The sequence below is a fragment of the Oncorhynchus nerka genome, linkage group LG27 (assembly GCF_034236695.1).
Source record: "Oncorhynchus nerka isolate Pitt River linkage group LG27, Oner_Uvic_2.0, whole genome shotgun sequence".
Classification (NCBI taxonomy): domain Eukaryota; kingdom Metazoa; phylum Chordata; class Actinopteri; order Salmoniformes; family Salmonidae; genus Oncorhynchus; species Oncorhynchus nerka.
The window spans coordinates 70,433,831-70,448,234 of record NC_088422.1 but is presented as its reverse complement, the minus strand read 5'-3'; positions in this window follow the sequence as shown (position 1 = coordinate 70,448,234).

The window sequence follows — 14,404 nt, the reverse complement described above, 5'->3', positions numbered from 1 at the left end:
CACCCCTTCACCTCCACCCCCATCTTCACCACCACCCCCTTCACCCCCACCACCATCTCCACTACCACCCCTTCACCTCCACCCCATCTTCACCACCACCCCCTTCACCTCCACCACCATCTCCACTACCACCCCTTCACCTCCACCCCATCTTCACCACCACCCCCTTCATCTCCACCCCCATCTTCACCACCACCCCCTTCACCTCCACCACCGTCTCCACCATCACCTCCTTCACCTCCACCCCATCTTCTTCACCACCCCCTTCACCTCCACCACCATCTCCACCACCACCTCCTTCACCTCCACCACCATCTCCACTACCACCCCTTCATCTCCACCCCATCTTCACCACCACCCCCTTCACCTCCACTACCACCATCTCCACCTCCACCATCTCCACCACCACCACCACCACTACCCCCTTCACCACCACCCCCATCTTCACCACCACCCCTTCACCTCCACCACCATCTCCACCACCACCTCCTTCACCTCCACCCCATCTTCTTCACCATCCCCTTCACCTCCACCATCATCTCCACCACCACCTCCTTCACCTCCACCACCATCTCCACTACCACCCCCTTCACCTCCACCCCATCTCCACTACCACCCCTTCACCTCCACCCCATCTTCACCACCACCCCTTCACCTCCACTACCACCATCTCCACCACCACCACCACCACCACCACCACCACCACCACCACCAACACCCCCATCTTCACCACCACCCCCTTCACCTCCACCATCATCTCCACCACCACAACCTACACCACCACCATCGACAACACCTCCACCACCACCAACACCACCTCCACCATCACCATATCCACCACCTCCACCACCATCACCTCCACCACCATCTCCACTACCACCACCACCCCCTTCACCACCATCACCTCCACCACCACCACCACCACCACCTCCATCACAACAGACTATCTATTGATAGAGTATTCAAGGACTGCCTTGTGGATGATATGATGATGCACTCTTAAAAAAAGATGCTATCTAGAAACCTAAAAGGGTTCTTTGTCTGTCCCTATAGGAGAACCCTTCTTGGTTCCAGGCAGAACCCTTTTGGGCTCCACATAGTACCCTTTCCACAGATGGTTCTCCTATGGGGGCAGCCAAAGAACCCTTTTGGAACCCTTTTTTGAAGAGTATACAGTGCATTCATTGGTGAGATAAATAGCCTGTCTAAACTCTTGCATTTGTATTCACATTTCGTTTTAACCAAAGCAGCAGCTACTTTTCCTGAGGTCCAGCGAAATTAAGGCAGTTTATACAATTTAAAAAACATTACAATCACAACACATTGTGTGCCCTACAGTACTAAATCCATGTGTATGTATGTTAATGTGTATATATGTTATTGTGTGTGTGTGTGTGTGTGTGTGTGTGTGTGTGTGTGTGTGTGTGTGTGTGTGTGTGTGTGTGTGTGTGTGTGTGTGTGTGTGTGTGTGTGTGTGTGTGTGTGTGTGTGTGTCTGTGTCAATGTTTGTGTTGCTTCACAGTCTCTGCTGTTCCATAAGGTGTTTTTTAATTTGTTTTTTAATCTAATTTTACTGCTTGCGTCAGTTACTTGATGTGGAATAGAGTTCCATGTAGTCTTGTCTCTATGTAGTACTGTGTGCCTCCCATAGTCTGTTCTGGACATGGGGACTGTGAAGAGACCTCTTGTGGCATGTCTTGTGGGGTATGCATGGGTGTCTGAGCTGTGTGCCAGTAGTTTAGACAGACAGCTCGGTGCATTCAACATGTCACTACCTCTCATAAATAAAAGTAGTGATGAAGTCAATCTCTCCTCCACTTTCAGCCAGGAGAGATTGACATGCATATTATTAATATTAGCTCTCTGTGTACATCCAAGGGCCAGCCGTACTGCCCTGTTCTGAGCCAATTGCAATTTTCCTAAGTCCTTTTTTGTGGCACCTGACCACACGACTGAACAGTAGTCAAGGTGCGACAAAACTAGGGCCTGTAGGACCTGCCTTGTTGATAGTTTTGTTAAGAAGGCAGAGCATCGCTTTATTGTAGACAGACTTGTCCCCATTTTAGCTGCTACTGCATCAACATGTTTTGACCATGACAGTTTACAATCTAGTGTTACTCCAAGCAGTTTAGTCATCTCAACTTGCTCAATTTCCACGTTATTTATTACACAATTTAGTTAAGGTTTAGGGTTTAGTGAGTGTTTTGTTCCAAATACAATGCTTTTAGTTTTAGAAATATTTGTTGAAGAGTAGAAGAGTAAATAAGGAAGAGGTCTGAACACACATCCCTGCCCTGTCTGATTTGTCCTAGTCCCTGCCCTGTCCTAGTTTGGCTCTATTATGTTAACCCGGACAAACAAAAACTGGGACCGAGCCGAAATGCAGATTCCAGCAGCAGTCTTCATCTGATGCTAAACTGTGATGGACAGGTCAGTAATGCTCGTAAACAAAACAAAGATGCACTCAGTGCCCTTAGTGGCATCTCGCCCCCAGAGTGAGAGGTACAGTGCCTTGCGAAAGTATTCGGCCCCCTTGAACTTTGCAACCTTTTGCCACATTTCAGGCTTCAAACATAAAGATATAAAACTGTATTTTTTTGTGAAGAATCAACAACAAGTGGGACACAATCATGAAGTGGAACGACATTTATTGGATATTTCAAACTTTTTTAACAAATGAAAAACTGAAAAATTGGGCGTGCAAAATTATTCAGCCCCCTTAAGTTAATACTTTGTAGCGCCACTTTTTGCTGCGATTACAGCTGTAAGTCGCTTGGGGTATGTCTCTATCAGTTTTGCACATCGAGAGACTGACATTTTTTCCCATTCCTCCTTGCAAAACAGCTCGAGCTCAGTGAGGTTGGATGGAGAGCATTTGTGAACAGCAGTTTTCAGTTCTTTCCACAGATTCTCGATTGGATTCAGGTCTGGACTTTGACTTGGCCATTCTAACACCTGGATATGTTTATTTTTGAACCATTCCATTGTAGATTTTGCTTTATGTTTTGGATCATTGTCTTGTTGGAAGACAAATCTCCGTCCCAGTCTCAGGTCTTTTGCAGACTCCATCAAGTTTTCTTCCAGAATGGTCCTGTATTTGGCTCCATCCATCTTCCCATCAATTTTAAACATCTTCCCTGTCCCTGCTGAATAAAAGCAGGCCCAAACCATGATGCTGCCACCACCATGTTTGACAGTGGGGATGGTGTATTCAGGGTGATGAGCTGTGTTGCTTTTACGCCAAACATAACGTTTTGCATTGTTGCCAAAAAGTTCAATTTTGTTTTCATCTGACCAGAGCACCTTCTTCCACATGTTTGGTGTGTCTCCCAGGTGGCTTGTGGCAAACTTTAAACAACACTTTTTATGGATATCTTTAAGAAATGGCTTTCTTCTTGCCACTCTTCCATAAAGGCCAGATTTGTGCAATATACGACTGATTGTTGTCCTATGGACAGAGTCTCCCACCTCAGCTGTAGATCTCTGCAGTTCATCCAGAGTGATCATGGGCCTCTTGGCTGCATCTCTGATCAGTCTTCTCCTTGTATGAGCTGAAAGTTTAGAGGGACGGCCAGGTCTTGGTAGATTTGCAGTGGTCTGATACTCCTTCCATTTCAATATTATCGCTTGCACAGTGCTCCTTGGGATGTTTAAAGCTTGGGAAATCTTTTTGTATCCAAATCCGGCTTTAAACTTCTTCACAACAGTATCTCGGACCTGCCTGGTGTGTTCCTTGTTCTTCATGATGCTCTCTGCGCTTTTAACGGACCTCTGAGACTATCACAGTGCAGGTGCATTTATACGGAGACTTGATTACACACAGGTGGATTGTATTTATCATCATTAGTCATTTAGGTCAACATTGGATCATTCAGAGATCCTCACTGAACTTCTGGAGAGAGTTTGCTGCACTGTCTTTACAATGGGTAACCACTGACTCAGGGCTCAGTGATGGTGCTGTTGCTGTCGCTTCACCCTCTGCTGTTACTCAGAAATGAAACCATGACCCAAGAAACCACAACAAATCCCAATAGCAAGGTGTCGTCTCCTTCAGTATTGCCTTTGGTTAAATCAGGGAAAGGAAAAACATGAATACACGTGACAGAGTATATTATTATTTATTGTCAGTATTATCTATTATTATCATGCATCATTTGCCCACAATCCTCTAGTCTGTGCTCCATAATAGTGACATTTAGTCCCCCAATGGAATTACCAGCAATATTAAAGGAGCTCATTGTAGTTATAGTGTTTCTCAGTCAAGCTCGAGAACATTATAAAAGTCACCTTCTCAGTACGTTAACTGAGGTGAGAGAAGATGACTGACATCTAACAGTACACACTCGTCCTCTTACTCATGTAATGTTAATTACCGTGGAAACAGAGTCACACCTTTTTTATATATTTTTCGAACTAGACCAATTTGCCGATGGCAGAAGCCTGTTCACTCTGAGCGCTACCTGTGGTCATCTCTCATTAAAAAGTTCCCTGATTGAAATTCAGGCCACGGAAAAAGAGAGGCCCTCTCCCTGGCTATATTTAGGCAGGCTGGTTTCCTGTCATAAATCCATAACACAGAGGAGACTGCTGTCGGTTAGCTAGCCTAGCACTACCTGAGAGAGCAGTAAAAACATCTGGATGGCTGACTGCTCTGCTCTGGCCTGACCAGAGAGAGAGAGGGAAAGAGGTGTTCTCTCTCTTTCTCTCTCGGGCTAAAGACTGGTGTTCTCTCTCTCGCTCTCTCTCTCTCTCTCTCTCTCTCTGGCTAAAGCCTGGTGTTTACTGGCAGGAATATGGATGATTAATATCCTGTTATAACCTAAAAGCTTATTTGTTGGATTCATTCTGAATATCCCCTCAATATGGCATCATGTGAACGGATGATGACTTGGTAAAAAGTCCCACAAAAGAATACATGCCAGAGCAGCACCACTGTTGATTTTGACCTAAATGTGCCATTCACAACCAGATGTTGTGTTGCCATGTTATCAGACTCTGGGAGCTAATTTTCGTCCTGCTTTGATATAGTTGGGCCTTCTCAGAGGGGGGTTGGGTTAGGGAGGGTGAGATGAAATGCCAGTGTGGAAAAAGCCTGATTCTGAAAGAGAGGGAGAGGGGAAGCTGTTTATGCCATGGCTCAGCAGTGCTTAATTGAAGTCACGCAGCAGTAGGTCCTGCCCCACTGGCTTAGTGTTTGAAGTCCTGTGTCTGTGATGCTGTGCTCCCTGCCCTCCCAGGCGCCAGAGAAGCGCTGTCACACCGGCCAACTTTCTTTGATTCCATCTTGGTTTCTGGGGTTTTCAGTCGCCTGGCTGCCAATAGTTGACCCACCCTTATTCTCCACCCTTCTCATACTCTTCCCTCATTCTCTCTCTCTCTTGTTTTCTTTATCCATCCCTCTCTCTCTCTCGCTCTCTCTTTCTCCTCGTCTGTTTCTGTTTGTCTGTTTCATCCCTCTCTCTCTCTCTCTCGCTCTCTCTTTCTCCTCGTCTGTTTCTGTTTGTCTGTTTCATCCCTCTCTCTCTCTCTCGCTCTCTCTGTCTCCTCGTCTGTTTCTGTTTGTCTGTTTCATCCCTCTCTCTCTCTCTCGCTCTCTCTTTCTCCTCGTCTGTTTCTGTTTGTCTGTTTCATCCCTCTCTCTCTCTCTCGCTCTCTCTTTCTCCTCGTCTGTTTCTGTTTGTCTGTTTCATCCCTCTCTCTCTCTCGCTCTCTCTTTCTCCTCGTCTGTTTCTGTTTGTCTGTTTCATCCCTCTCTCTCTCTCTCGCTCTCTCTTTCTCCTCGTCTGTTTCTGTTTGTCTGTTTCATCCCTCTCTCTCTCTCGCTCTCTCTTTCTCCTCGTCTGTTTCTGTTTGTCTGTTTCATCCCTCTCTCTCTCTCTCGCTCTCTCTTTCTCCTCGTCGGTTTCTGTTTACCTGTTTCATCCCTCTCTCTCTCTCTCGCTCTCTCTTTCTCCTCGTCTGTTTCTGTTTGTCTGTTTCATCCCTCTCTCTCTCGCTCTCTCTTTCTCCTCGTCTGTTTCTGTTTGTCTGTTTCATCACTCTCTCTCTCTCTCGCTCTCTCTTTCTCCTCGTCTGTTTCTGTTTGTCTGTTTCATCCCTCTCTCTCCCTCTCTCTCTTTCTCCTCGTCTGTTTCTGTTTGTCTGTTTCATCCCTCTCTCTCTCTCGCTCTCTCTTTCTCCTCGTCTGTTTCTGTTTGTCTGTTTCATCCCTCTCTCTTTCTCGCTCTCTCTTTCTCCTCGTCTGTTTCTGTTTGTCTGTTTCATCCCTCTCTCCTAGTTTTGCCAGTCTTACGTTCTCTTTTTCCCCGTTCCCGTTCCTGCTTGGCTGTGGTAGGATTACAGGCTCCTCTCCCGTTGGCTAACTCTGCTGTCTCTGTGTTTACTACTGTTACTGTGGGATACAGGGGATTTGCCCACTCTTTCCCATGATTAGAAAATGAGACCCATCTTAATGATGATCTTTCATTTTTTAGAAAGGAGTCTTATGGCATTACAAGTCATTTGTATGGTATTTACATGGGGTTTAAATGTGTTCTGTTTGGTGCATATAAGGGTGTAATGACTTGCTCTATTTAGGGTTGTCTTTATGCTACAAATGTAAAGCATCTGGAGAGGTTTCATAACTTGAGAGGGGGGTCATTTGAGATTAATCGTTCCTGACTTGTTCGGGACAATGTTGATGTCCGGGATCATCCTGTCTAGTGACGCTCTTTGTTTTTCCACTTCTTCTGCACACTCCCTGTCACTTGGCATCCAAGCTCAGTCAGAGTGCACTATAATAGTAAGGCCTTGGATGTTTGTGATTCATGAATCAGCTGAAGGAGCTGCTAACCTATTGCACAACAAGTGGGCCTGGTCCAAAATGTCTGGCTGGTCGTGGTTCCAAACGGCATAGTACTAGACAGCTGGTCTGAGTTCTTGCAGGAGTGATTGACATAAAGAGTGTGTCTAGTTTTGAAGAACTGCTCCACATCCTGGCTTCTTGGAACAGGTTCTTGACTTTGCCTGAATCCACATAACCCAGAACCCTGTCTTAAGTAGAACCAGAACAGTGGGAGAGGACAGCCCAAGTGTCTGCTCTGGGTTTGATCTCCACTGTGATGCATTGTGATGGGCTGAGGTGCTTTGCCACGTGCTGTTAGTTTATGCATCCCTCCCGTCAGAACCTTCTGGCTCTGGTCTTTTCACACTGAGGAGCAGGGCTACTGACTGCTGAGTGTGATGGTTCACTCTAACACAGATCACTGTGCTGGCTGGCTGGCTGACTGGACAGATCAATGGACTCACTGCAGTCAGAGTGGGCCCCTGGGAGAAGAGGATATAGCAGTATAGTAGTAATGTCACTTTGCTGAACAGGAGGATCTGTCCTCTCCTCCTGCTGCTGAACAGTAACAATGAAACTTGAGGAGAAGAGGGGACCTAATGAGACCTGTCTCCTGGGCCCTGTTTAAATGAATAGTCTTGTTTAATAGGCTGAGTGAGTGGATGTACTGCTCTCTCTCTGGTCTGAGGGCTTTATCAGTGTAAGACACTCGTCATGTCTTCTCAAAGATGACCTTAGTTCAATGGAGCTTTCTGGAAACTCATCCCAGAACTAGTGTTTCAGTGGAAGTAACACAGTGGATCATGGGATTATCGTCCCCAAATGAGTATTTATTAGTTCACAAGATTGGGGTTTCCGTGTGTGTGTGTGTCTGAGAAAGTGCCTCTGTGAACTGCAAGTTTGTTTACATAAGGGATGCTCGTTATGAAATATTTTCAGTCATTGGTCATTGCTATTTCCCTGAATCCCATCACTGCGGAAATAGTTGAGTTAACTCCTCAACTCTTCTCTCTCCCACTGGAGATAAATCTAGGTCCTCCCAAATAACTTCACCTGGGGGTGAGATGCAGAGCCAAGTCTGGAGCAGCAGGAGGGTACAGGGGGGCCTGACTATCTGTACAGAGCCTGGAAAGGAAAGGAGAGGCAGGCTTTGTGGCTTTGGGTCAGCAAGCTGAAAGACCTAGTTTGTTCTGTGTGGGCTGCCTGATGGTTTGATGTCTCCCTCTCTTTTTCCCAATAGGACGGGTTTGAGGACAGGACTGAAGTGGTGTGGAAAAGCCCAGCTGTAACACATTGGGCAGGCAGACAGTCAGGCTGCAGGGTCGGGGCTGAGGAGCCAGCTGGAAGAGAGAGAGCTGCTCTAAAACGTCTCCCAGCACGCTGAAAAATGGCTTTTCTTCACCAGTCAACAGTCCAGTCATGAAGGAGAAAATCGACATCCATCTAGCAATTCACACCAACACTGACATATGCTGTGACTTGTTTTGAGAATTCTGTTTATACAGTTATGATGACCTACCTTGGTCTCAGTCTCAGTCGTAGTCCCAGCAGCAGTTAGGCTAGTCCAATGCCCCCCTAGCTATACTGTCCTCAGCAGCAGATAGGCTAGTCCAATGCCCCCCCTAGCTATATTGTCCTCAGCAGCAGTTAGGCTAGTCCAATGTCCCCCTAGCTATACTGTCCTCAGCAGCAGTTAGGCTAGTCCAATGCCCCCCTAGCTATACTGTCCTCAGCAGCAGTTAGGCTAGTCCAATGTCCCCCTAGCTATACTGTCCTCAGCAGCAGTTAGGCTAGTCCAGTGCCCCCTAGCTATACTGTCCTCAGCAGCAGTTAGGCTAGTCCAATGCCCCCCTAGCTATACTGTCCTCAGCAGCAGTTAGGCTAGTCCAATGACCCCCTAGCTATACTGTCCTCAGCAGCAGTTAGGCCTAGTCCAATGCCCCCCTAGCTATACTGTCCTCAGCAGCAGTTAGGCTAGTCCAATGCCCCCCTAGCTATATTGTCCTCAGCAGCAGTTAGGCTAGTCCAATGCCCCCCTAGCTATACTGTCCTCAGCAGCAGTTAGGCTAGTCCAATGCCCCCCTAGCTATACTGTCCTCAGCAGCAGTTAGGCTAGTCCAATGACCCCCTAGCTATACTGTCCTCAGCAGCAGTTAGGCCTAGTCCAATGCCCCCCTAGCTATACTGTCCTCAGCAGCAGTTAGGCTAGTCCAATGCCCCTCTAGCTATACTGTCCTCAGCAGCAGATAGGCTAGTCCAATGACCCCCTAGCTATGCTGTCCTCAGCAGCAGTTAGGCTAGTCCAATGCCCCCCTAGCTATACTGTCCTCAGCAGCAGTTAGGCTAGTCCAATGACCCCCTAGCTATGCTGTCCTCAGCAGCAGTTAGGCTAGTCCAATGCCCCCCTAGCTATACTGTCCTCAGCAGCAGATAGGCTAGTCCAATGCCCCCCTAGCTATACTGTCCTCAGCAGCAGATAGGCTAGTCCAATGCCCCCCCTAGCTATACTGTCCTCAGCAGCAGATAGGCTAGTCCAATGCCCCCTTAGCTATACTGTCCTCAGCAGCAGTTAGGCTAGTCCAATGCCCCCCTAGCTATACTGTCCTCAGCAGCAGATAGGCTAGTCCAATGCCCCCCTAGCTATACTGTCCTCAGCAGCAGTTAGGCTAGTCCAATGCCCCCTAGCTATATTGTCCTCAGCAGCAGTTAGGCTAGTCCAATGCCCCCCCTAGCTATGCTGTCCTCAGCAGCAGTTAGGCTAGTCCAATGCCCCCTAGCTATACTGTCCTCAGCAGCAGTTAGGCTAGTCCAATGTCCCCCTAGCTATACTGTCCTCAGCAGCAGTTAGGCTAGTCCAATGCCCCCTAGCTATACTGTCCTCAGCAGCAGTTAGGCTAGTCCAATGTCCCCTAGCTATACTGTCCTCAGCAGCAGTTAGGCTAGTCCAATGCCCCCTAGCTATACTGTCCTCAGCAGCAGTTAGGCTAGTCCAATGTCCCCCTAGCTATACTGTCCTCAGCAGCAGTTAGGCTAGTCCAATGCCCCCCCTAGCTATATTGTCCTCAGCAGCAGTTAGGCTAGTCCAATGCCCCCCCTAGCTATACTGTCCTCAGCAGCAGTTAGGCTAGTCCAATGCCCCCCCTAGCTATATTGTCCTCAGCAGCAGTTAGGCTAGTCCAATGCCCCCCTAGCTATACTGTCCTCAGCAGCAGTTAGGCTAGTCCAATGCCCCCTAGCTATACTGTCCTCAGCAGCAGTTAGGCTAGTCCAATGACCCCCTAGCTATACTGTCCTCAGCAGCAGTTAGGCCTAGTCCAATGCCCCCCTAGCTATACTGTCCTCAGCAGCAGTTAGGCTAGTCCAATGCCCCCCTAGCTATACTGTCCTCAGCAGCAGATAGGCTAGTCCAATGCCCCCCTAGCTATACTGTCCTCAGCAGCAGATAGGCTAGTCCAATGCCCCCCTAGCTATACTGTCCTCAGCAGCAGATAGGCTAGTCCAATGACCCCCTAGCTATGCTGTCCTCAGCAGCAGATAGGCTAGTCCAATGACCCCCTAGCTATGCTGTCCTCAGCAGCAGTTAGGCTAGTCCAATGCCCCCCTAGCTATACTGTCCTCAGCAGCAGTTAGGCTAGTCCAATGACCCCCTAGCTATGCTGTCCTCAGCAGCAGTTAGGCCTAGTCCAATGTCCTCCGTGGCTGCTAGCAACATCAACAAACTAATGGTTTATTATTGAAATGAATCATACAGAGTTATAGTGGCCGACTAGAGCACAGGCGTAACACATACATATTCTCTCGCTGAAATGTAAACTCCATGGAAACCTCCACCCTCTGTGAGAAAATGGCTGTTTCATGTTTCCTATTACAGCATATTGCGTAACAAGCACTGATAGACATCAAATGGAACAAATATTATATAATCTTGTATAAGTGTGAAATACACAGTCTTACAGGGTTTAATGTCATCCCCAGGTAGGCATACAGGGTGGCATTGTGTGAGCGGCTGACTTTGGCCCTGCCGCACATGGAGAGAGATTACCCATCAGCCATTAAGCGCCTCAATAATAACTTTTGTGTGTGTGTGTGTGTGTGTGTGTGTGTGTGTGTGTGTGTGTGTGTGTGTGTGTGTGTGTGTGTAAAACAGGTAAATGGGTATTTTGAATGAGGGGTTAACTACCAATAAAGATCTGCTTAGATTATAACCCCTGTAGTAATGGGTGCTGTTGTCCCCAGAGAGAAGTAAACGATACTCAGTGCTCTATTTCTGTATTGATTTTGTATTTTGGGTTAGAAAATAAACAGGCGGGCTGGGGACGGTTAGGGAGCGGGCCTTTCATTCTACTATTCCCCTCCCTCGACTCTTCATCATCACCCATCTGACCAGGCCACTGATCCCATTAACTTTAACTGACATCCAGGGCCGGTTGTAGCCAAGACTTATGCCATGTTAATGATATCTGAGTGAGAGTGACAAACAAAATCAGTGGAGGCCCCATGGAGGTCAGGGCTCCTGGGCACATGCCCGGTTGGTATTTGGCCATGATTACTACAAGTTTAGATAGCTAGCTAGACTATTTTACCAATCTAAAAATTGTTAGCTGACATGGTTATGAGTGACTCTCAGTGACTGATGAACAAGAGAAAAACTGCTGATGCACAGCCAAATTTCAAAATGGGACCTTGTGTATCTACTATTCTAACTCTCAACAGAAAAAATACAGTGGGTATAGAGTCACCACCACCTTTCAAAACATTAATCTTTTTTTGCCTTTTTCCAGCTCTATTTACACACAGTAACCCACAATATCCAAGTGAACCTCTGAAAATGAATTAAAAGTAAAACAGTAAAATACCGTATTTGGATAAGTGAACACTCCCCCCTAGAATTTCAATTGCAAACTTGCTGAGGTATAACCAGCCCCCTTCCAGATCACAAATCAAGCTAATTGGCTTCCATCTGTGATCAATTGTAGTGACTTTAACTGGATCAGAATAAAAGCAGTTATTCATAGAGGACTCCACTGCTTAGCAGTGCAATTCAAAGTAAAGAATCCACTATGGGCGGAAAGGTACTTTCAAAAGATCTACAAGATAAAGATTTCAAAGGCTTTGTCCCTCGGAGTTAAGACCATTATTAAGAATTGGAAGGCGTATGGCACCACCCAGACCCTGCAGAGATCAGGCCGTCCCTCCAAACTGGATGACCGGGCAAGGAGGAGACTGATCGGAGAGGATACCAAGAAGCCAATGGCGACTTTGAAGGAGATTCAGGCCTTCATGGCAAAGACTGGTCAATGTGTGCATGTGATCACAAGTGCTCCACAAATCTGGCCTCTATGGGAGTGTGGCAAGAAAATAACTACTCCTCAAAAAAAGCCATATCAAGTCTCGTTTGAGCTTTGCCAAAAAGCACATTGTAGATTCCGAGGCCAAGTGGCAAAAGGTGCTGTGGTCAGATGAGACCAAAATGTAACTTTTTAGCCAGAACGACAAATGATATGTCTGGTGAAAACCCAATACATCTTTCCACCCAAAGAACACCATGTCTACAGTAAAGCACGGTGGTGGCAGCATCCTGTTGTGGGGATGTTTCTCTTCAGCAGGGACTGGAGCACAGCGGACAGTGCAAAATACCGACAGATTATTGAGGAGAACCTGCAGCCCTCTGCCAGGAAGTTGAAAATAGGAAGATGGTTCGCGTTTCAACATGACAATGACCCAAAGCATACGGCCAAAGCAACGGTACAGTGGCTGAAGCACAAGAAGATGAATGTCCTTGAGTGGCCTAGTCAGAGCCCCGACTTAAATCCCATCAATAATCTGTGGAATGACTTGAAGAGTGTAGTCCATGAGTGGCCACCATGCAATTTGACTGAGCTTGAACAATTCTGCAAGGAAGAATGGGCAAATATTGAACAGTCGAGGTGTGTAAAGTTAGTAGAGACATATTCAAAGAGACTCATGGTTGTAATTCAAGCAAAAGGTGGTTCCACCATGTTCACTTATCCAGACAGGGTATTTGACTGTTTTACTTGTAATACATTTTCAGTATTTTTATTTTTCATTTTTTTTTCTCACTTGGATATTGTGGGTTACTGTGTGTACATTTCAGGCTCTAAGGCAACAAAAGGTGAACATTTTGAAAGGTGGTGGTGACTTTCTAAACCCAATGGGCGGCAGGGTAGCCTAGTGGTTAGAGCGTTAGACTAGTAACCGGAAGGTTGCAAGTTCAATCCCCCGAGCTGACAAGGTACAAATCTGTCGTTCTGCCCCTGAACAGGTAGTTAACCCACTGTTCCTAGGCAGTCATTGAAAATAAGAATTTGTTCTTAAATGACTTGACTAGTTAAATAAAGGTGTAATGTATATAATGTTTTGGTTGGGGTGCACCTAGTGGCCAGGGGCCCTTAGCAAACATTTAAGATGCTTATGTTTAAGATCCTAAGCGACTGATTAAGATGCAGATGCTGGAATCTGACCTGAAGCCCCACTCCAGCTAGAGAGAGGTCAGCCTTTATAATATAGACATGCAATACACATAGCACTCAGACATACATTACATACCAACCTGGAAAGCATAGTTTATGGATTACTTAACCATGTACCTTGGGGTCAATAGGTGTCCCTACTTCACACAGACATGCATACTTTCTCATGTACAGAGAGATATGAGAGATATGAAAATAACTCCAAAAACACCACTTCAAGTCTGGGCGAGGGAAGAGAAAGTCTAATACCCCATGAAATATCTGACCCTGGACAGTCAGTGAGTTACCTTGGATAACCTGCCAAGAGTTGGTAATCTCAGAAGGTTTGCCTCAAGTGCTCAAAGGGGAAGTGGAACAGTCAGATTTTCTGAACAGGCTAAGTGCTCCCTCTGCAGTTACATTACATATCCTACACTCACAGTCATCACTGAATTATCAGTATGTAGCCTGTTACAAAGTATCACTTCACACATTAGGCCTACACCCTTACAGAATGAAACCTAACATATATCCAAAGCAAGAGACACTACACATTTAGCAGGCTCTACAAATTTATTTTTCATTTATTTCCTTAAAAAAAAAATATGAGTAATAACTTTAAAATGTTTAACAGTACCAACATCTGCATGGACAATGATCCTGAATATAAAAAACATGAAATTGTTCTTACTTCACCACTGCGACATCACTGTCTTTAATTAACATGCCAACACAACATAACTCACTCACCCAACCATGATCTAATAAAGATAACATACTATTGAGCTGTGGTCTTTATTGATTTTATGATTTTAATTGTCAGTGAATGGTTAACTTAAAGAACAATTCCTGATCAATTATTAATTGTGTGCATCATATTCCCTGTGTGTAATGTGCATTGTGCAAAGGTGGATAAGGGAGAGGACTGGCTGGTTGAGTCAAAGTCCATTTTTGGGTTAGTAGTATCCATGTAACAGCCTCTACTTCATGTTGTGTTCATATAGTAGTACGGCCTGGATGCACCAACACCAGGTCAGGTGTGTGCAACTCATTTTGCCCCAGGAGCCGCATTCGGTCTTCAATGAGGCTCGGAGGGCTGCACTGAAAATGT